This window comes from Chelonia mydas, chromosome 1 (genome assembly GCF_015237465.2).
Source record: "Chelonia mydas isolate rCheMyd1 chromosome 1, rCheMyd1.pri.v2, whole genome shotgun sequence".
NCBI classification, from domain to species: Eukaryota; Metazoa; Chordata; order Testudines; family Cheloniidae; genus Chelonia; species Chelonia mydas.
The window spans coordinates 108,363,306-108,385,261 of record NC_057849.1 but is presented as its reverse complement, the minus strand read 5'-3'; positions in this window follow the sequence as shown (position 1 = coordinate 108,385,261).

The window sequence follows — 21,956 nt, the reverse complement described above, 5'->3', positions numbered from 1 at the left end:
GCCTCTCTGGGTTGGGGGAAGGAGAAAGCTACCAAAAAATCTAGGGTGGGCACGTGCCCCCACATGCCCCCTCCATGCTTCGCCTCTGGTAGGGGGTGCAAATATGCTTGTTTGCTCTGGGTGTTAAAATGACTAGTTACATCTCTGCCCCAGGGCTTCCACCCCCCGACTATTTACTGGGTCATGACAGGCCATAAACATTTACAAATGGGTCATAAGTTCGAAAAGGTTGAGAACCACGGGTATAGAGTATCTCCCTTTAATAAATCCTCCCCTACCTAGGGGATGTCTCTGTCTGAACGGTGTGGTACTCCACGCATGTCAGCTTTCCCCCAGCCCTTAGTTTAAAACAAGGTTTCTCAAACTGGGGGTTGGGACCCCTTGGGGTCATGAGATTATTACATGGGGGGGAGGGGTCGTAAGCTGTCAGCCTCCACCCCAAACCCAGCTTTGCATCCAGCATTTATAATGGTGTTAAATATATTTAAAAGTATTTTTAATTTATGAGGGGGCGGGGGTCGCACTCAGAGGCTTGCTATGTGAAAGGGGTCACCAGTACAAAAGTTTGAGAACTACTGGTTTAAAAACTCCTCTACAACCTTCTTAATTTTACATGTCAGCAATCTGATTCCATTCATTTTAGGTGGAGCCTATACTTCCTGAATAGGCTCCTCCTTTCCCAACAGGTTCCCCAGTTCCAAATAAACTTAAATCCCTCCTCCGAATACCATCATCTCATCCACACATTGAGACACTGCAGTTCTGCCTGTCTAACTGGCCCTGTGCATGGAACTGGAAGCATTTCAGAGGTTGTACATGTGAAGGGTTCCCTCTGTGCAAAGACCTCCCCCTTCTCTTGTGAAGGGGAGAGGGACAGCTGCCTCTATGGCTCTGAGGGAAGGGGAAGTTTTGCCAATGTAGGGCCCTGCTGCTTTGCATAGGCGTGGAGGGGAGAGGAAATGTATCGGGGAAGAAATGAGTGGGTTTGTGGGAGGGAAAGGATGTGCTTTATTTCCTCCCTGACACACAGTGGAGATTAGTCAGGAGTGTTAGCAAAGACTGTAGAAAATTTTGCGGGGCACCCCCTCCATGCTGGCAAGCCTCCCTTTGTGTCTTGGAAGTGCGGCTCCATTAGAGCTGTACTTTCAGGAAACAGGTAGAGCTTCAGGCAGCGGCTTCATGCTTGCCACAGATTCCTAGAGATACATGAGATTTGTTTCAGAGTAGCAGCCGTGTTAGTCTGTATTCGCAAAAAGAAAAGGAGTACTTGTGGCACCTTAGAGACTAACCAATTTATTTGAGCATAAGCTTTCGTGAGCTACAGCTCACTTCATCAGATGCATAAAGTGGGAAGTACAGTGAGGAGATTTTATATACATACAGACCATGAAAAAATACACATTGTAAGGAGAGTGATCACTTAAGATGAGCTATTACCAGCAGGAGAGTGGGGTGAGGGGAGAGAAAAACTTTTGAAGTGATAATCAATGTGGGCCATTTCCAGGAGTTAACAAGAACGTCTGAGGAACAGTGTGGGGGTGGGGAGGAGGAATAAACAAGGGGAAATAGTTTAACTGAGTATAATGACTCAATCACTCCGAGTCTCTATTCAAGCCTAAGTTAATTGTATCCAATTTGCAAATTAATTCCAATTCAGCAGTCTCTCGTTGGAGTCTGTTTTCGAAGTTTTTTTGTTGAAGGATAGTCACTTTGAGATCAGAAATCGAGTGACCAGAGAGATTGAAGTGTTCTCCGACTGGTTTATGAATGTTATAATTCTTGACATCTGATTTGTGTCCATTTATTCTTTTACGTAGAGACTGTCCAGTTTGCCCAACGTACATGGCAGAGGGGCATTGCTGGCACATGATGGCATATATCACATTGGTAGATGTGCAGGTGAACGAGCCTCTGATTTGTGGGTAAGATCCTTGCTTCCTTCCCCAGGGAACCATCCTGCCAGGATAGAAGAATGGAGGGGAAACTCATGGAGTTTCCTGGTCCTATGAGAGGATGAATATGGCCCTTTGTTTAAGGCTGGTAATTATTCTGTGAAATTACCTGGCACTTGAATTGGCAACTAGTTTCACCACTCTTATAACAGGGCTTTATAAGAGCAAGAAATGTTCTTTGCCCATGTGCTGATTTAGATCAGCTCTGATGTGTTAAATATTAAAATATTACCCATTTAAGAACTATTTTTACTTCTATCTTTATAGTTAAAGTAGGAGGCCTGAAATAGCTGCCAGATAAGAAGACAGGAAGAACTAAACAAATATCATCAATTTTCTTTCCTTCTAGACTTGCATTGTAAAACACAATGACGGCTGCTCCCATCATTAAACTTTGTCCTACATATTTTTAAATCACTATGTAAGTATCTCTGTGTAATGATCCTGGCATGGAGGTGTGGGGGTGGAATGTATCTTTTTAAAAGATCAGTATAGATAAGACAGATTTTTTTTTCAGAGAAGTCTTGGAGAGATGATCAAAATTAATATATTTTAAGACAAACTCTTTTCATTAACTTCAAACCTTTAACAGCCATATCAGAACATGTTCATTTTATAGGAGTAATTCTCATTCTAAATGAATGGAATGTAGATCAGTGTTTCCATATTAAGAACTGGTTCTATTAAGGTTCATCTTGTCCATCAATAATAAATACTTGTCACCTAGGGGAGGTAAGAAACCGTAGCAGCTAGCTAAGGTTTTCAGATCTGGCTGAAAATTAGACTCGAAGTCAAGATTCTCAGTTAGTCATTGGGGTCAATATTTTCCTTTCCTTGCCTTCCATTTTCATTCAGGGCATATAGTAAACTAGATACAGAAATGTGTTCACAATGTGACTGATAAACTTCTGGCATTTGACTTACACAGTTAGTCATCAGTAATATTTTCTTCACTTATTGAAGAACTTTTTTACTCTGAAGCCTACTTACACACACGACCCCCTTTTTAGTTCTGGCAAAACACATAGTGTGGCTGTATTATAAATTCATCAACCAGCTAGCATTCTGGATTCCCCAATAGCATACTGCATGATTACTTTGGATACTTCTCAAGTCTTTTGATTGTTCCGGGTGTTATAGGTAAGGATTTTTGTTAGTTAAGACTTCTGCTGGGTACGATTGTTCATGGTATTCAAAATCAATTTTGAAAACACTTTTGCTATTTTGGGAATGGCTTTGAAATGCCTCTGTAATGCTGGACCATACTTAATCAGAGTACAGTAGATGATTTTGGCATTCTTCCTCCTTGATGGTGTCCTTAGGAGGCCACAGAGAAGACAGAGGACCTAGGTTGTGTACATTTCTTTAGATGTTCCTGTCATATGATGACTGAGTTTGGCAGGAGAAGATGATGACCTGTTCTGATTCTGGTAACGAGGTGCCAGCTCATGCCAAAACCCCAGGACAATTCACCTGTGTATGAGTATAGATCAAAGTGATTTGTTAAATGTATAAGAGTGTATTTGGAGTTTAAACTTCATGAAAACTAATGGGATGTAACTAGCATCACTTATCTGTATGCCATTATAATGTACTAGCATTATTTATATTGTGTTTACTCCTGTAACTAAATAACCCATCAAATGAGAAAGAAGCCTTGTGGAATGCAAATGAAGAACTTAAACAGAAAAGTGATAATTGCAAAGCAAGTGGTCATTATGTGTGGTGATCGGAGGTCAAAGTCTCAAAATGCATTCCTCACTCTCTGTCAACAAAGGAAAAGCCCATGTGGGTAGTGACCCTGTCAGCTTGTTTTCTGTGAGAAGAAGCTATAAGTATGGTTTGAGGGAAAGATCGTGCATCTCTGGACTGTTTGGATTCTAACAGAGTGGAATAGCTGAATGAGAAGACGGAGATTCTGGGTAGCCCTAAGAGACTTTTGAGAAACTGGCAGATTACTACATCTCTGCTACAATGTGGATTTCTAGACTGTGACTCACTTGTACATATATTTTACCTACTTTAACCTCCCAATAACTCTCATTTCCTTTTCTTAGCTAATAAACCTTCAGTTAACTATAGAACTGGCTACCATCTTGTCTTTGGTGTAAGACCTAGGGTACCAGTTGATCTGGAGTAAGTCACTGATCTCTTGGGACTGGGAGTAACCTGAATGTGATATGATTTTTGGTGTAAGTGACCTTTTATTACAAAGTGCAGTTTGTCTGAGTGGCAAGATAGATTGGAGAGCCTAAGGGGACTGTCTGTGACTCCATGGTAAGACTAGTACAATGATCCAGGAATTCACATTCATTACCGGCTTGGTGAAATCTAATTATAGAACGCACCACGGGTTGGAGTTGTGTGCCCTGTTTTCTGACAGTGTGCCCTGGGTAGGCACTCTCCGTTGTGAGCCACTCCAGCCAGCGTGACACATGTTATGAAAAATAGGGCAGCAGCAGAATTTGAAGTACATGGCATGGGCCAAAATCATCCCTGGTGTAAATGAGGAAAAACTTCACTGAAGTGCATGGATTTGCCTCATGACTGAATTTGGACAAATGGGAAAAGAATTATGTGAGTTTCTGATGCCATAAGTGTGTCTTCTGTGGTACGCACTAGGAGACATGTGGCAGCGCATATTTAATCCCAGTACTGTGGCTGTGGGGTTTATAAAGGAGCTGTCAACTATGCACAAACGATAAGAACCCTCTCCTTAATGGTAAATAAACTTGTTCATATGTGCCTTGTCAAAAACTGTTCATCAAGTTCTCTTGAGTTAGATGTCAGAAAATATCTTACCTCTGTGCCCTTCACCTCCCTCATTTTTTTCTTATCTGTGAAAGCTGCCATATATGTCAACCAGTAAAATAACACACACCCAGAAAATGACATCTTACAGCTCTGACAGACACGAACTGACAGGCATTGTTCCTGTTAGGGCTCCTGGCTGTGGTGATATTGTCATCAGTCAGCCTTTGTGAGCTCGTTCTCCTGTGTGCCTAAGCTGTTCAGTTAGAGCAGGGGTGGGCAAACTATGGCCCGGGGGCCGCATCCAGCCCTTCAGACATTTTAATAAGGCCCTCGAACTCCTGCCGGGGAGCGGGGTCCAGGGCTTGCCCCACTCCGTGCGTGCCATGGCTCTACACGTCTCCTGGCAGCAGCAGAATGTCTCCCCTGTCTCCTACGTGTAGGGGCAGTAAGGGGGCTCCGCATGCTGCCGCTGCCCCCACCCCAAGCGCCACCCCTGCAGCTCCCATTGGCCAGCAACTGCGGCCAATGGGAGCTGCAGGGGCGGCACCTGCGGACAGGGCAGCATGCCGAGCTACCTGGCCGCACCTCTGCGTAGGAGCTGGAGAGGGGACATGCCGCTGCTTCCAGGAGCTGCTTGAGGTAAGCGCCGCCTGGAGCCTGTACCCCTGACCACTTCCAGCACCCCTGCCCCAGCCCTGATCACCCTCCCACCCTCCGAACCCCTCAGTCCCACCCTCCTGCACCCCACGGTGTGCACTGCGAGCTGGAGCCCTCACCCTCCCACCTGCACCCCAACCGCCTGCCCAAGCCTGGAGCCCCCCCCCAAACCCTGAACTCCTCATTTCTGGCCCCACCCCAGATCCCGCACCCCAACCCCCAATTTTGTGAGCATTCATGGCCCGCGAAACAATTTCCATACCCAGATGTGGCCCTCAGGCCAAAAAGTTTCCTTGCCCCTGAGTTAGAGCATGATGATTTCACATCTTAAAAGAAAATTGCACCCATTTTTTCTCAGCACAGCCATCTGGAAATTCAGATAGCAAGTACCACTTTTTCAGTGACATCAGACTCTGAGCTATTTAGGGCATGTGGGCTATGCTTATTTTAGAAGATGAGTTTCTACAAGTGCTGGCACTGTACCCATTATACTGCTGAAAAAATATCATTTGTGACACTTAGTTTGCAGCCTATATACCAAGCTCCTCTATCTTCTATCCTTAAATACGGATGTATGTCACAGGAAACACTATTTCAGTTACAGGGAATAAGGGAGTGTGTGGGGTTGGGGGAGTGGTGGTTGTGGGGAGGAAGCTGGACAATGGACTGGAAGAACGTATTTTCTAGGTCCTCTGCAACACCTCATGAGAAAACATTGATGCATTACTTTATTGTTACAGAGGCACAGTAATCTCTCTCTAAATTAATAAATATTTTAGTTTGTCCCAAGTCCAGGTGGATATTTTTTCCCCACGGGGACCCATCAAATAGAATAAATTATGGGCCTGCTTAACCACTGAAAGCTCTAGGGAAATAATCTTTGCTATAACTGTTGAAACATGATGGTTTGGAAAAAACAACTGCTCATTGAAATTGCTTTTTTGTCTGAGCACTAGGGCTGTCAAGTGATTAAAAAAATTGATCGTGATTAATTGCACTGTTAATATTAGAATACTGTTTATTTAAATATTTTTGGATGTTTTCTACATTTTCAAATATATTGATTTCAGTTACAACACAGAATACAAAGTGTACAGTGCTCACTTTATATTTATTTTTGATTACAAGTACTTGCACTGTAAAAAAAACAGAAAAAAACGATTACCTACCCTTTAGTAATTGCTGTTCTTCTAAATGTGTTGCTCATGTCCATTCCGTTTTAGGTGTGTGCGCACCCACGTGCACAGTTGTCGAAGATTTCTGCCTTAGCGGTATCTGTAGGTCTGGTTGAGGTGCTCCCACGTGGCAGTATATCAGGCGCCGCCAGCCCTATGCCCTCTCAGTTCCTTCTTGCTGGCAACTCCGACAGAGGGGTAGGAGGGCAGGTAATGGAATGGACATGAGTAACACATTTCGAAGAACAACAGGTAAGAAAAAGTAGGTAACTGTGTTTTCTTCGAGTGCTTGTTCATGTCAGTTCCATTTTAGGTGCCTCACAAGCAATATCCACGGAGGAAGGCTTGGAGTTCACAGCTTAGCAGCTAGCAGTACTGCCCTACCAAAGCCAGCATCGTCCCAGGCCTGCTTCGTCAGTGCATAGCGGGATGTAAAAGTGTGGACAGATGACCATCTGCTCTACAGATGTCCTGGATAGGCACATGGGCCAGAAAGGCTGCTGAAGAGGCCTGCGCCCTGGTAGAGTGGGCAGTGACAATCGCCGGGGGGGGCACCTTCACTTGGTTGTAGCAGAAGCCAGGTAAGTCACTCTGCTGGAGGGCTTCCTACTTCCCAGGAGAACGTGCTGAACCTCAGCCGAGCACTGTTGCTCCTGCCATGCAGCAGCCAGGCTGTCAGATGTAATGCCACCAGGCTGGGGTGCAAAAGACAGCCATGGTTCTGGGACAAGATCCGACTGGAGTGGTAGCTGGAATGGGGTCGCCACCAAGAGGTCCATCAGAGTGCTGAACCAGTATTGGCATGGCCACACTGGTGGTAGGAGGATGACCTTCACCCTGTCCTGTTTGATTTTCATGAGGTCCCTGGGTAGCAATGGCACCGGAGGGAAGGCGTACATCAGATCCCCGATCATGGGAGCAGAAAGGCATCGGATAGGGCTCCTCTGTCCATGCCCCCAATTAATCAGAAGATGTGGCATTTCCTGTTCTGCCAGGACACAAACAGGTCCACCCGGGGAGTTTCCTTCCTGCAGAAGATGGAACTGGCCACCTCCAGATGAAGGGACCACTCGTGGCGAGATGAGAACATCCCGCTGAGGCAATCTGCCAAAGTGTTTTTAAGTCCCTGGAAGGTGAGCGGCTATGGGATGGATGTTGTGCTGCAGACCGAAGTCCCAGAGCCAGAGGGCTTCCTGGCAGAGGGCAAATGGCCTGGCTCTGCCCTGCCTGTTGATATAGAAGACCTTAGTCGTATTGTCCATCAGGACCTTGACTACCCTGCCTTGTATATGAGGTAGAAAGGCTTGGTAGGCTAGCTGAACTGCCCTGAGCTCCCTGACATTGATATACAGGGAATTATCATGACTGGACTAGCAACCTTGAGTGCTGAGAGTGCCAAGGTGGGCTCCCATGCCCAGGTCTGAGGCATCAGAGACAAGGGTCACCGACAAGGCTGGGGCTGCAAAGGGAACGCCTTCCAACACCGACTTGGGATCCTACAGCCAGAGGAGGGACGACCAGTACGCTGTCCGAGATCCTGACCACTCGGTCCAGGCTGTACCGGTTGGGGACATAGACCGACGCCAGTCACACCTGAAGAGATCTGAGGCAGAGCCATGTGTACCCGACCACATAAGTACATGCTGCCATGTGGCCCAACAGCTTCAGGCATGCATGGGCAGTGGTGAGTGGGCGGGCCTGCAGCCCGTGATGAGGTTCGCCATGGTCTGGAACCAAGTCTTCGGGAGGAAGGCCCTGGCCCGAATAGAGTCAAGGACCGTTCCGATTAATTCTATGCATTGTGCTGGTGTCAAGGTTGACTTTTTCTCATTATCAACCCCAGGTTGCAACAGATGGAACATATCAGGTCGAGATGTCTCCGCACCTGCTCCAAAGACTGATCCCTTATCAACCAGTCATCGAGGCACCGGTATATTTGAGTCAACCAGTCATCTCAGGTAAGTGGCCTCTGGCTCTATACACTTTGTAAACACTCTCAGGGCCAACAAGAGACCAAAGGACATTGCTGTAAACTGAAAATGGCACTGATCCAACATGTAGCAGAGGAAGTGCCGGAGCCCCAGGAAGATGAAACTATGGAAGTAAGCTTCCTTTATATCGAGGGTGGCATACCAGTCTCCTGGATCCAGGAATGGGATGATGGAAGCCAGGGAGACCATGCAAAACTTCAATTCCTTGAGAGACTTGTTGAGGCCCCACATGTCTAGGATGGGTCTGAGGCCCAGTTTTGCCTTCAGAATTAGGAAGTAGTGGGAGTAGAATTCTCTGCCTTCCATGTTCCGATGAACCTTTTCCACTGCCCCTAGGAGCAGGAGGTTTTCAACCTCCTGAACGAGGAGTTGCTCATGAGAAGGGTCCCTGAAGAAGGTTGGGGAAGCGGGGTGGGAGGAACAATCGGCTATAAACTGCAGGGTGTAGCCTGAAGAAAGTGTGTCTAGCACCCACTGGTCCGAGGTGACACGGCGCTGAGGAAAGGGAGGGTTGGATCCAGTACATTGGCTGGGGCGACGTCCTCGAGCACACCATCAAAATGACTGCTTCTGCCCTCCCTGACTTCTTGTGAGGGTCAGGTTGGGCAGCCGGGTGGGAAGAGGATGGGTAGCATCTCTTAGGCCCTTTGTCCTTGTCCTTCCTCCTGTAGGAGCCAGACCTGGGAGCCCCCCAGGACGTAGACTGCGTCAGAGGAGGTAGAGGACGGAACAGCTTCCTGGGCTGCTGAGGGGTGTGCAAACCCAGGGAGCGGAGGGTGGCTCTTGAGTCCTTGAGCTCAGGGAGCCTAGAGTCAGCTCAGAAAAGAGCCCCAAACTCTCGAATGGCAGGTCCTGGCTAGTGGTCTGCATCTCCTGGGGCAGCCCAAAAGCCTGCAACCAGGAGCTGCATCTTGTGACCAACGCAACCGCCCTGGCAGCTGAGTCCACCCCATCCCAGGCCGTCTGAAGGATTCCCTGGGCCACCGCCATTCCTTTGCTCACCAACGTGGCAAACTCTTGGGCATGCTCCTATGGGAGGGCTTCTGTGAACTTATTAAGGGAGTTATAGAATCATAGAATCATAGAATATCAGGGTTGGAAGGGACCCCAGAAGGTCATCTAGTCCAACCCCCTGCTCGAAGCAGGACCAATTCCCAGTTAAATCATCCCAGCCAGGGCTTTGTCAAGCCTGACCTTAAAAACCTCTAAGGAAGGAGATTCTACCACCTCCCTAGGTAACGCATTCCAGTGTTTCACCACCCTCTTAGTGAAAAAGTTTTTCCTAATATCCAATCTAAACCTCCTCCATTGCAACTTGAGACCATTACTCCTCGTTCTGTCATCTGCTACCACTGAGAACAGTCTAGAGCCATCCTCTTTGGAACCCCCTTTCAGGTAGTTGAAAGCAGCTATCAAATCCCCTCTCATTCTTCTCTTCTGCAGACTAAACAATCCCAGCTCCCTCAGCCTCTCCTCATAAGTCATGTGCTCTAGACCCCTAATCATTTTTGTTGCCCTTCGCTGGACTCTCTCCAATTTATCCACATCCTTCTTGTAGTGTGGGGCCCAAAACTGGACACAGTACTCCAGATGAGGCCTCACCAGTGTCGAATAGAGGGGAACGATCACGTCCCTCGATCTGCTCGCTATGCCCCTACTTATACATCCCAAAATGCCATTGGCCTTCTTGGCAACAAGGGCACACTGCTGACTCATATCCAGCTTCTCGTCCACTGTCACCCGTAGGTCCTTTTCCGCAGAACTGCTGCCTAGCCATTCGGTCCCTAGTCTGTAGCGGTGCATTGGATTCTTCCATCCTAAGTGTAGGACCCTGCACTTATCCTTATTGAACCTCATCAGATTTCTTTTGGTCCAATCCTCCAATTTGTCTAGGTCCTTCTGTATCCTATCCCTCCCCTCCAGCGTATCTACCACTCCTCCCAGTTTAGTATCATCCGCAAATTTGCTGAGAGTGCAATCCACACCATCCTCCAGATCATTTATGAAGATATTGAACAAAACCGGCCCCAGGACCGACCCCTGGGGCACTCCACTTGACACCGGCTGCCAACTAGACATGGAGCCATTGATCACTACCCGTTGAGCCCGACAATCTAGCCAGCTTTCTACCTACCTTATAGTGCATTCATCCAGCCCATACTTCCTTAACTTGCTGACAAGAATACTGTGGGAGTTCCACGGGTTACAGTTATAACATCCCAGCCTGGTGGTTAAGAGACCCTAAACTGTAAGCTGTCCATCAAATAAACCTTCCTGCTGAATAAATAGAGTCTCTTGACCTCCTTATTTTTTGGCATTCCCTGGGGTGGCCCTGCCTGCCCCTTTCGTTCACCGTGGACACAACCAATGATGCTGCGGGGGGGATGAGTATACAGATACTTGAAGCCCTTTGCAGGGACATAATATTTCTTTTCCGCTTTCTTGGACGTTGGTGGTATAGATGAGGGGCTTTGCCCCACCGATTTGGCTATTTAGAGCACCCCTGGGTGGACGAGCAATGCAATTTTTGCCGGTGTGGTGGCCAAGATGACATTGAAGAGGTCATCTGCCTCCTACTCAATCTGCAGGCCAAGCTTTTCAGTCACCCATTTAAGGAGGGCCTGGTGCTCCTTAAAATCGTCTGGGGGACTGCTGGTGTGGGAGGGTCTGGGCACTGCCTTGTCTGGGGACAACGAGGACGATTGTACCACCCGAGGGCTGGTGTTATCCCCTCCCTTGTCGGGGGAAGGCAATCCGGTGACCTGGGCTGTTCCGCCACTCTATGCTGCAGCACCCTGGTGGCTTTCCCGTTTGGTGCCGCAAGCAGAGCCGTATCAGTCACCTGGCATGGCACTTCTGGAGCCGGTTGGCCTTGCTCCTTGGCCGCCGGGACTGCTTCAGGCACTGAAGGCCCCATCACTAGCTGAGAGCCCCTGCCGCTGCGGGGCTGGTGCGTCCGACCTCTGCGATACCCCCATGAACCCTGTAGTGGACATAAGGCCTGACACGGGTCCTTTACCTGAGGCCCCACTTGTCTTCGATGCCCAAGGGCTTCTCTTCATCAGCCTCTTCTTAGGCACAGGCGAAATGGAACAGTGCCGGGCCGAGTCTGGCACTGGCAGTGCATTGCGCACTGAGGCCGAAGTGCTGGGCATGGGTGCCATGGTGGAGCCATTCCAAGGCCGGACGAAGAGCAGCCTCCATCAATAACATCCTCAAGCAGATATCCCGCTGTTTTTGGGTCGCGGGAAAAATATATTACAGATGCTGTGCTTGTCTTTGCAGTGGCCTTCCCCCAGACACTTAAAACAGCTATCGTGCAGATTGCTGATAGGCATCAGCCTGCTGCATGATGCACGTGGCCTGAAGCCGGGGGAGTGGGGCATGCCCTGCTCAGAGCAAAGTCCCAAATGGGACTCTATTGACTAACTAACACTATCAGCTAACTATCTATGAAACAATGTACAACAACAATGAAACCAGTCAATGGATAACCATTACTGCTCTTGCTAAGCAAGACGAGGCGCTCCAATCAACCGTCGCAGGCGATAAGAAGGAACTGAGAGGGCACAGGGCTGGCGGCGCCTGATATACCACCTCATGGGAGCGCCGCTCCCCATTAATATTTTGGATTTTTAAAAAACGTATACATGACATACTTAAAATGTTCTTTAATACCAAGCCAAAATTTTATTTTCAGACTGTTACTGATAAAAATTGTGGTTCTGTCCCTCCTAATTTGTGGTTTCTTGCCAAAGACTCCTAGGTTAGATAAATTATTTATCTATATATGTAACATTTTTAATGAACACTTGGCTAACACGTTACCCAAAAAGAATATTAAGGTCTATTACACATTTTAAGAGAAGAAGGGACCATTATAATCATCTAATCTAGTTTACTGCATAACAGACAGGGACCAACAGGGACAAACTAATCACTGTGGGCCCAGAAAGCCATGCCTCCTTTCCCCTGCTGCGCATGCTCCAGGTGGAAGAGCCGGATAAAAGGAGGCAACCCAGCTCAGTCGGGCTGGCTGAGGAGGAGGAACAATGGGTACTGCAGGCTCCTGCAGAGGTGCCTGTGATGTTCCAGGTGGTAGAGCCCATGGACCCCGACTACGCTGTGGATGATTCACCGACTGCAGAGACTGATGGGGACACCAGGTCTCCTCCAGCTGAGGAGATGCCTGGGACGCAATTTGTGGTAGGAACTGACCCAGGGGATGTAGTAGAAGCCAATACCTAAACCTTTAACGTGGAAGTCTTCATAGGGCCCTGGATCGGGTCAGAACCTGGTGGCGCGGGCAGGCCGGGTTCCCCTACTACTCCCTACAGGCCAATAGGCTCAGGGGCCACAGACTATTTGTTTGCCTCGCCCCACCCGAGGCTACAGGTTGATCATTATTTCTCCCTGCCCAGAGGGCCAGAACTCCCAACTGTTATTGGCCTTAGCCTTGAGGCTCAGGGGCTAAGGTCTGTTTGTTTGCTAGGCCCCACCAGGGGTCCGGAACCCACCGTGCTGCAATTACCTGCTCTAACAGGGAATCCTGATGACTGGGTGACGGAGTATACCAACCCTGCACCGGGCCAACAGTGACGACCCGGCTCGACAAACAGAGCTCACGCCCCACCGCCGGTCACACAGACCATAAACTGCTTCTAGTGATTCTACAGACATTGGTCTCAAAAATGTCCAGTATCAAGTCAGTATTTATAGTTTTACAAAATTGCTTCTATTTAGCTCTAACAATATTGAGAATATTAATTTAAACAGTTTACATTAAAATGTATTGTTTCGGACAATGTTGTATCACTTACGATAAGAGGCTTAATAAAGCTAAAATTTATATTTTCAAAAACATTTCAATGGTTTAGGAGCCTGTCACATTTTAAAAAGTGACTTAGGCACTTACAATCCAAGTTCTATTGAAAACCAATGGGACTTAGGCTCCTGAGTTACATTTGAAAATGAGGGTTAGTCTCCTAAATCAGTCAGACCTTGCAATACTATGCAGACAAAAAACTAAATATCTATAAAAATCTGAGGTTTATGCTCCTAAATCAGATGGGTGCTTTTGAAAAATTTTCCCATAATCTTCTTAGCACATAATTTCCCATTATGTAGTTAGTATAAATCTTTTCTAGTTTTCCTAATTAAAACTAACTTGCTTCCAAGATCAGGGGCAACACCTGAACTGTGGGCACTAGCTGTCTCTCTGAGGCTCCCCGAGGATACCACTTTATACAATAGATTCTTCCCTGAGGTCTCCACTAGTAGGACTGGTGAGGCAGGAAATTTCACTCTAGGCCAGGGGTCGGCAACCCTTAAGAAGTGGTAGGCCAAGTCTTCAGTTATTCACTCTAATTTAAGGTTTCGCGTAACAGTAATACATATTAACATTTTTAGAGGGTCTCTCTCTATAAGTATAACCACACTATTGTTGTACGTAAAGTAAATGAAGTTTTTAAAATGTTTAAGAAACTTCATTTAAAATTAAATGAAAATGCAAATCTTACCAGTTTAGTGTGATCCTTGCCCTTGCTTTTCCTTGCTGAGTTTTCCAATGTCTGGCACGTATTTGGATACTTTAAGGTGCACACCGGCTTCTGAGTGATTCGTTGTTAACCGGCTCCAAGAGGGTCAGAGAACAGATTTCATGTGTGAAAATACCTGTTCACACAGGTATGTGGATGCAAATACTGAAAGCATTGCAAACGCAATTTTCTTCAAACAGTTGAATTTCACTGGCAGGGACATCCAGCAGGTCAGAATAGAGGCCCCATGATCTCTCTCGGTAGCATCAAGTGCACTCTTCAGATATCCAAACTTTGATGCCCACAATTCTGAGCTTTTTAACTAAATGAGCTGCATTTTGAAATCTTAAACATCCATCCACTGAAATACAGACAAATCGAAGTCACTTTCATTGAAGTTTTCAGGTTTATTTAGAAAAGAAAGCATTGGGCCAAATAGCTGGAAATCTTCAAATCTGTCAGAAAATTCGGATTCCAGTTCTTGCATGTACATTCCAATCTCATCGACACTGACAGTGCAACATGTTGGTAGTTCTTTTATGGGTTGGAAGTAGCAGAAAGTCAAAGTTCGAATATCCTGAGAAAAAACTGCTAGTTTTAGAACAAATGCCTTCCAGATTTCATAAAGATCCAGAACTGTTTGCTCTGCACCCTGGAGACAGAGGTTGAGTTCATTTAGGTGAGCGGTGATGTCAGTTAGCTTACGCAGCCATTTGTCATCATCCAGTTCTGGGTAGTTTTGTCCTTTTTCCGACAAAAAGGCCTTGATTGCATTAAAACAGTTTTCAAAACACACCAAAACCTTGCCATGACTTTGCCACCGAATATTGCTGTGAAGTGGAATGTCATTACAAGCACTGTCCATCTCTTCTGTCAGTGCTTGAAACTGTCTGTGAGTCAAAGCAGATTGAGCAACAAGGAAATTCACAATTCTCACCGCTGTATTCATCACATTATTAAGCTCTGAATTAGAAATTTTAGCACACAGGTTTTCTTGATGGATGACGCAGTGAAATTTGACTGTTGGGTGGCCAATTTGATCTTCAAGTAACTTTACAAGCACCATCTATTGTCTCACAAAATATTTTTCTGATGTCAATGCCTCATTCTTCAAAATGGTTTACAAAAGTTTCCACTATATCTTCCCCCCTTTGTTGTGCCATGCAGGGGTTTTAGGCAACAAAGTTCCTCTTGGATTTAATCGGAAGCACAATATGTTGCAACCACTGCCAAATGTGGAATGTCATTTATATCCACGCTCTCATCAACTGCAATGCTAAACACTCCTGTGTCTTTTAATGCAGTCGTCTGCTTTTTGTTAATGTTTTTTGCCATTTCGCTTACGCATCTCTCAACTGTTCTGGCAGAGACAGGCCGTTCTTTTATTTTAGATACGATCATGTCTTTATTTGGCAAATCATTGAACAAAATTTCCAAACTGCTGAGAAAAGCTTCTTTTATCTATTCCCTATCTGTAAATGACTTTCTGTTTTTTGCAATGCACTGTGCAATCTTGTAACTTCCTTCTGTGGCTTGATTTTTACTTACACTTAAGCATTTAAAAACACTGCTTTGCTTCTCATATCCTGCTACTGCCTTTTTGATCGATTCTGTCTTGTCCGCTTCATCAAGAAAGGTTTTCTCATGCTTTGTTTGAAAATATCGTCGAACACTTGATGTATGACAAACCACACTTTCACAACAGAAAGCACAAACCAGCATGGTTCTTCTTTTGAATAAATCCAAATGTGTCTGTCCAAGAAGGCTGAAATGAATGGACATCTAACTTTGCTTTCTTAGGAGCTGATATTTTGTCAAATGTACCCCTCAAAAAAGATCGCGACAGATGGCATGCACAATGTCAAACGCAGTGTGCTGTTCCACATGACGTGATAGTGATGTAAGCAGCAAATCAGGACTTAAAAATATCCCAATAGAGTGGTGCTGGAACAATTTTTAAGGTGGGGGTGCTGAGCTGTGCCCTCCCTTGCCCCTGTCTGCACCTCTCACTGCCCCAGGCTGGGGCCAGTGGGCCACAGCTGTGGAGCGGAGGCCCGGCCGAGGCCAGGAGCAGAGTCCCGGGCCGAGGCCAGGACCCCAGGATGGCAGCAGACCTCCCAGGACCGGCGGCTGGGACCCGGGGCTGGTGGACAGGACCCCGACTGGCACGGGGCTGGCAGTAGGACCCCAGGCCAGCAGCAGAGCCTCAAGGCCGGGGGCCAGGACCTGGGAAGCGTGAGTGCCAGTCAAAATCATCTCGTATGCTGCCTTTGGCATGCATGCCATAGGTTGCTGACCCCTGCTCTAGGCTGTGACAGAATACAAAATTACAAGTGTCCCATTTGATATCAAGCATTCTCTCTAATGTTCCTTGAGGACCAACGAAGAAAACTTCTGACTGAGTCCGATGGCATGGCCAGGTGCAGTGAGGTAGGCTGAAAGACACCTTTAAAATGCAAAACATGTAGTTAAAGATTGAAGTGTACAGAGCCTCCTTTGTGAAGTGTGTCGCAGGCTCAAGTCAGAAGACAATAGAGAGGAGACTAGAGGCAAATGAAAACCAAATAAGATCTGGAGATTTGCCCATCCTTGGATTCCCCTCTGATGCAAAGGGAGCAAATTCTATTACATTTGTTACTAAAACTCTTGCTGAACTTCTGGAAATGGATGTCAAGAGGGAACATTTTTATGTGGGGAAAGTGCTGTAGGATACCAATGAGGAGAATGTGAGTGACAGTGGGAATACTTTTATTTCATCTATGTTTGAAATCGGAGAACAGGATAGACTGTTGTGAAAGCAACTCAAGCAACACAATCTCCAAGATCAGGACAACAAGATCCTTTTGTTCCCTGACATCAGCCCCACCATAGAAAGCAGGAGACGTGTTCAGAGGTGGATTATGTTTTTTAGGGGCCCTGGGCCAAAGCAAGTGGGCCACCCTGCACTCCTGCTGGGGAAATGGGGTTGGAGCGCAGGGGCTTCCACTGCCTCACCCAGCACTCCTGCTGCAGTGCGGGGGCTTGCCCCGCTCTGCCCACCCAGCACTCCTGCTGCAGTGCGGGTGTGGGGAGCAAGGGCTTCCCCCGCTCCCCAGCAGGAGTGCCAGGCAGGCTGGTGAGCAGGGTAAGCCCCCGCACACTGACCCTGCTCCCCAGCAGGAGTGCTGGGCAGGTGGGCAGAGCAGGTCGGTGCACGGGGACACCAATTTTTCTGGGACCTCCCAATTGGCTGGGGCCTTTGGCCCAGTGGCTAATCTGCCACTGGAAATGTTATTGAGCTGGATGCAGTGTTGTAGCCATGGTGGTCCCAGGATATTAGAGAGACAAAGCTGGTGAGATAATCTCTCTTACTGGACAAACACCTGTTGGTGAGAGACAGAAACTTTTGAGCTTACACAGAGCTCTTCAAAAGAAGAAGAGAATTCGTAGAAGAGCTCTGTGTACTTGTCTCTCTCATGAACAGAAATCAGTCCAATAAAAGATACGACCCCATCCACATCTTATTGAGCTACAGGCTTCTGTTTACTGAATGGAATACTGAAGCTGTACGACTGTGTCTGGCAAAACTAAAAGTGCTATAACCAAAGAGAGCTATTTTGGTTGAAGAAGCAGCAGGGATTACACTGATGAGAGAAAGGTCAATGAATGCTGAACTTTTATAAACTGTAAACTAAATCCTGTAGATCAGTATTTCTCAACCTGTTTGATACCAGGGACCGGCTTGCTGCCTTCCTAAACAGGTGTTGGGCAGATCTCGGGGACCAGCGCCAGTCCATGGACTGATAGTTGAGAAACACTGCTATAGAGAATGTTGGTTCTTTTAGTTAGTCTACATCTCTACCTGAACATGGTCTAAAGGGCACTGATGTAAGACATTTTAAAGGGCATGTAACTCGTGCAAGTTTAATTTTGTTAATATTGTTCCGTTTAAGACATTTGCAACACTTCCGTCAGCTCAACTCTTGAATTTTGAATTTAGTACTGTAGTAATATCCATCCCCTTTTCTACATGCAAGTTGTGTACGGACTGATTAATTCCTTGGTCCTGATCCTGCAATGAGCGCTGGGTGGGTGGATCCTTGTGCCTCTGCAGAGCTCACTGCAGGATTGAGGACTTTCTTTGTAAATACTTGTGGACTAGCTTTCCTAGTGGGTGCTTAGCACTGACTGTCAGCCAAGCTCCCTCCCTCCCTCCCCCCAGCTCCTCCAGCCTTCTGGTGGCCCTGCTGATCAATTCCTCCCCCTCTCTCCCAGCACCTCCCTCCCCGCGGATCAGCTGTTCCATGGCATGCAGGAGGTGCTGGGAGGGAGTGGGAGGAGCGGGGACGGAGCACGCTCAGGAGACGGGGCCGGAAGGGGCAGGAGTGGGGCCTTGGGGGAAGGGGTGGAGTGGGGGCAGAATGGGGGTGGGAAGGGAGGGGGTGAGGGCTAGGGGAAAGGGTGGGGGCAGGGTCTGGGGGTTGAGCACCCCCGGGGAATATTGGAAGCCGGCATCGCTGACCTCTACCACAAAAATGTCAGCACATGGGTGTTCACAAACTGTTCGCTTTGACTTCATTATTTGTTAGGTATGCTTAATCACACCTAAGCCACATGGCGTTTCTGATCTGTAATCAGATGACATACTTTTAAAATAGGAAAAAAGACAAATAATGTGTAGTGAATAAAGTATTTCCAGTTTGAACTTACTGATAAATTAATCACTTGTGCTAAACTTCACAAATTACAGAAGTTTTATGAATATTTTGAATATGCATGAACTAATAAATGATCTTACAAATTAAAACCCAAAGTCACAAGTTTTATTCAGTCAAGTTCCTTTTACTGACAAAAATATTCAGAGATTGTTCTGTGTATGATTCTACCAACTCTACTCCAGAGTGTTATCAAAGATATTAGGTCAGTTCCAGAGTTGTTCATGTTTCTATTAGATATTTATTAAAAAAATTATTAACATTAACTCCCAAAAGCTAAAAACGTTTCTTTCTAATATAGATCTCCTTCTCCCTTTAAATGAAGACAAATTAGTAGAGATGACAAGATGGAATTTATCCTCTGAAGGAAATTAGTTATTTAGATTTATGTGCTTATTTCATACTTTAGGTTCATTACACATGAAAAACACAAACTTCAAAAAAGTAGATCCAATAAATCTTAAGTCTTCTCCCCATATGTGACAATCAGTGTCCAGAAACGCCAAGAGGTGAACAGAAAATTTAAATCCCAAATATGAGCAGTTGAAACAACTGATTTGCATACTGTATTATTGGACTATAAAAGAATATCAAGAAAGGTCTTTTACGAAAGCTTGTAAGGTTCTGAACTTGATGGCCATTATGAGATACGTATAGAGACTTGTCTTTATGATTGTGTGTATTTATGTACATAGGAAAACTGTTCATAACCTCTACTACAACTTCAGCTTACACCTCCTCAGTTGTAAGGTAGTGCTCATGTTTCTTGTCCTTACTGAAATCTTTTAGCTCTGTACAAATCTTTGACCTGTTTGGTTTTATTATAATAACTGCACTATTAACCTAGTCGGTATCTGAATTTGCTCAATAGCATCTATGGTCAAGTAGAGCTTTTACTTTATCACTCAGTTCTATGAGACTTTACATTATCCATATATTTTGGTGGCACACTACGGGTATGTCTACACTACGAAATTAGGTCGAATTTATAGAAGTCAGTTTTTTAGAAATCGTTTTTATATAGCTGATTGTGTGTGTCCCCACACAAAATGCTCTAAGTGCATTAAGTGCATTAACTCGGCGGAGTGCTTCCACAGTACCAAGGCTAGCATCAACTTCCGGAGTGTTGCACTGTGGGTAGCTATCCCACAGTTCCCGCAGTCTCTGCCGCCCATTGGAATTCTGGGTTGAGATCCCAATGCCTAATGGGGCAAAAACATTGTCGCAGCTGGTTCTGGGTACATGTCGTCAGACCCTCCTTCCCTCTGTGAAAGCAACAGCAGACAATCGTTTCGCGCCTTTTTTCCTGAGTTACCTGTGCAGATGCCATACCGTGGCAAGCATGGAGCCCGCTCAGCTCACTGTCACCCTACGTCTCCTGCGTGCTGGCAGACGCGGTACTGCATTGCTACACAGCACCAGCTCCCTGCCTTGTAGCAGCAGATGGTGCAATAGGCCTGATAACCATCGTTATCATGTCCGAGGTGCTCCTGGCCGCCTTGGTAAGGTCGGTCAGGAGTGCCTGGGCAGACATGGGCGCAGGGACTGAAATAGGAGTGACTTGACCAGGTCATTCTCTTTAGTCCTGTTGGCAGTCCTATTGCACTGTCTTCTGGCGAGCAGCCTGGAGATGAGGATGGCTAGTAGTCCTATTGCACCATCTTCTGCCGAGCAGCCATGAGATGTGGATGGCTTGCAGTCCTACTGCACCGTCTGCTGCCAGCCAAAGATGTAAAAGATAGATGGAGTGGGTCAAAACAAGAAATAGACCAGATTTGTTTTGTATTCATTTGCTCCCCTCTCCCTCCCTTCCTCCCTCCCTCTGTGAAATCAATGGCTGACAATCGTTTTGGTGAGGTCTGTCAGGGGCACCTTGAAAAGTTTAATGGAGATTCAGTCCTACCTGAAATATCAGGGGGCAGGATAGCTCAGTGGGTTGAGCATTGGCCTGCTAAACCCAGGGTTTTGAGTTCAATCCTTGAGGGGGCCATTCTGTGTGACAGTTGTTTTTGTTTCTCCTTGATGTAAAGCCACCCCTTTTGTTGATTTTAATTCCCTGTAAGCCAACCCTGTAAGCCATGTCGTCAGTCGCCTCCCTCCTGCCATCAGAGCAATGGCAGACAATCGTTCTGTGCCTTTTTTCTGTGCAGACGCCATACCACGGCAAGCATAGAGCCCGCTCAGATCACTTTGGCAATTACAAGCATGTTAAACACCACGCGCATTATCCAGGAGTATATGCAGCACCAGAACCTGGCAAAGCGAAACCAGGTGAGTAGACAATGTCAGCGCAGTGACGAGAGTGACGAAGACATGGACACAGACTTCTCTCAAAGCACGGGCCCTGGCAATGTGGGCATCATGGTGCTAATTTGGCAGGTTCATGCTGTGGAACGCCGATTCTGGGCCCAGGAAACAAGCACAGACTGATGGGACCACATAGTGTTGCAGGTCTGGGAAGATTCCCAGTGGCTGCGAAACTTTCACATGTGTAAGGGCACTTTCATGAAATTTTCTGAATTGCTTTCCCCTGCCCTGAGGCACAATAATACCAAGATGAGAGCAGTCCTCACAGTTGAGAAGCGAGTGGCAATAGCCCTGTGGAAGCTTGCAAAGCCAGACAGCTACCGGTCAGTCGGGAATCAATTTGGAGTGGGCAAATCTACTGTGGGGGTTGCTGTGATGCAAGTAGCCCACGCAATCAAAGATCTGCTGATTTCAAGGGTAGTGACCTTGGGAAATGTGCAGGTCATAGTGGATGGCTTTGCTGCAATGGGATTCCATAACTGTGGTAGGGCCATAGATGGAACCCATATCCCTATCTTGGGACCGGAGCACCAAGCCAGCGAGTACATAAACCGCAAGGGGTACTTTTTCAATGGTGCTGCAAGCAATGGTGGATCACGAGGGACGTTTCACCAACATCAACGTGGGATGGCCGGGAAAGATACATGAACCTCGCATCTTCAGGAACTCTGGTCTGTTTCAAAAACTGCATGAAGGGACTTTATTCCCAGACCAGAAAATAACCGTTGGGGATGTTGAAATGCCTATAGTTATCCTTGGGGACCCAGCCTACCCCTTAATGCCATGGCTCATGAAGCCGTACACAGGCAGCCTGGACAGTAGTCAGGAGCTGTTCAGCTACAGCAAGTGCAGAATGGTGGTAGAATGTGCATTTGGATGTTTAAAAGTG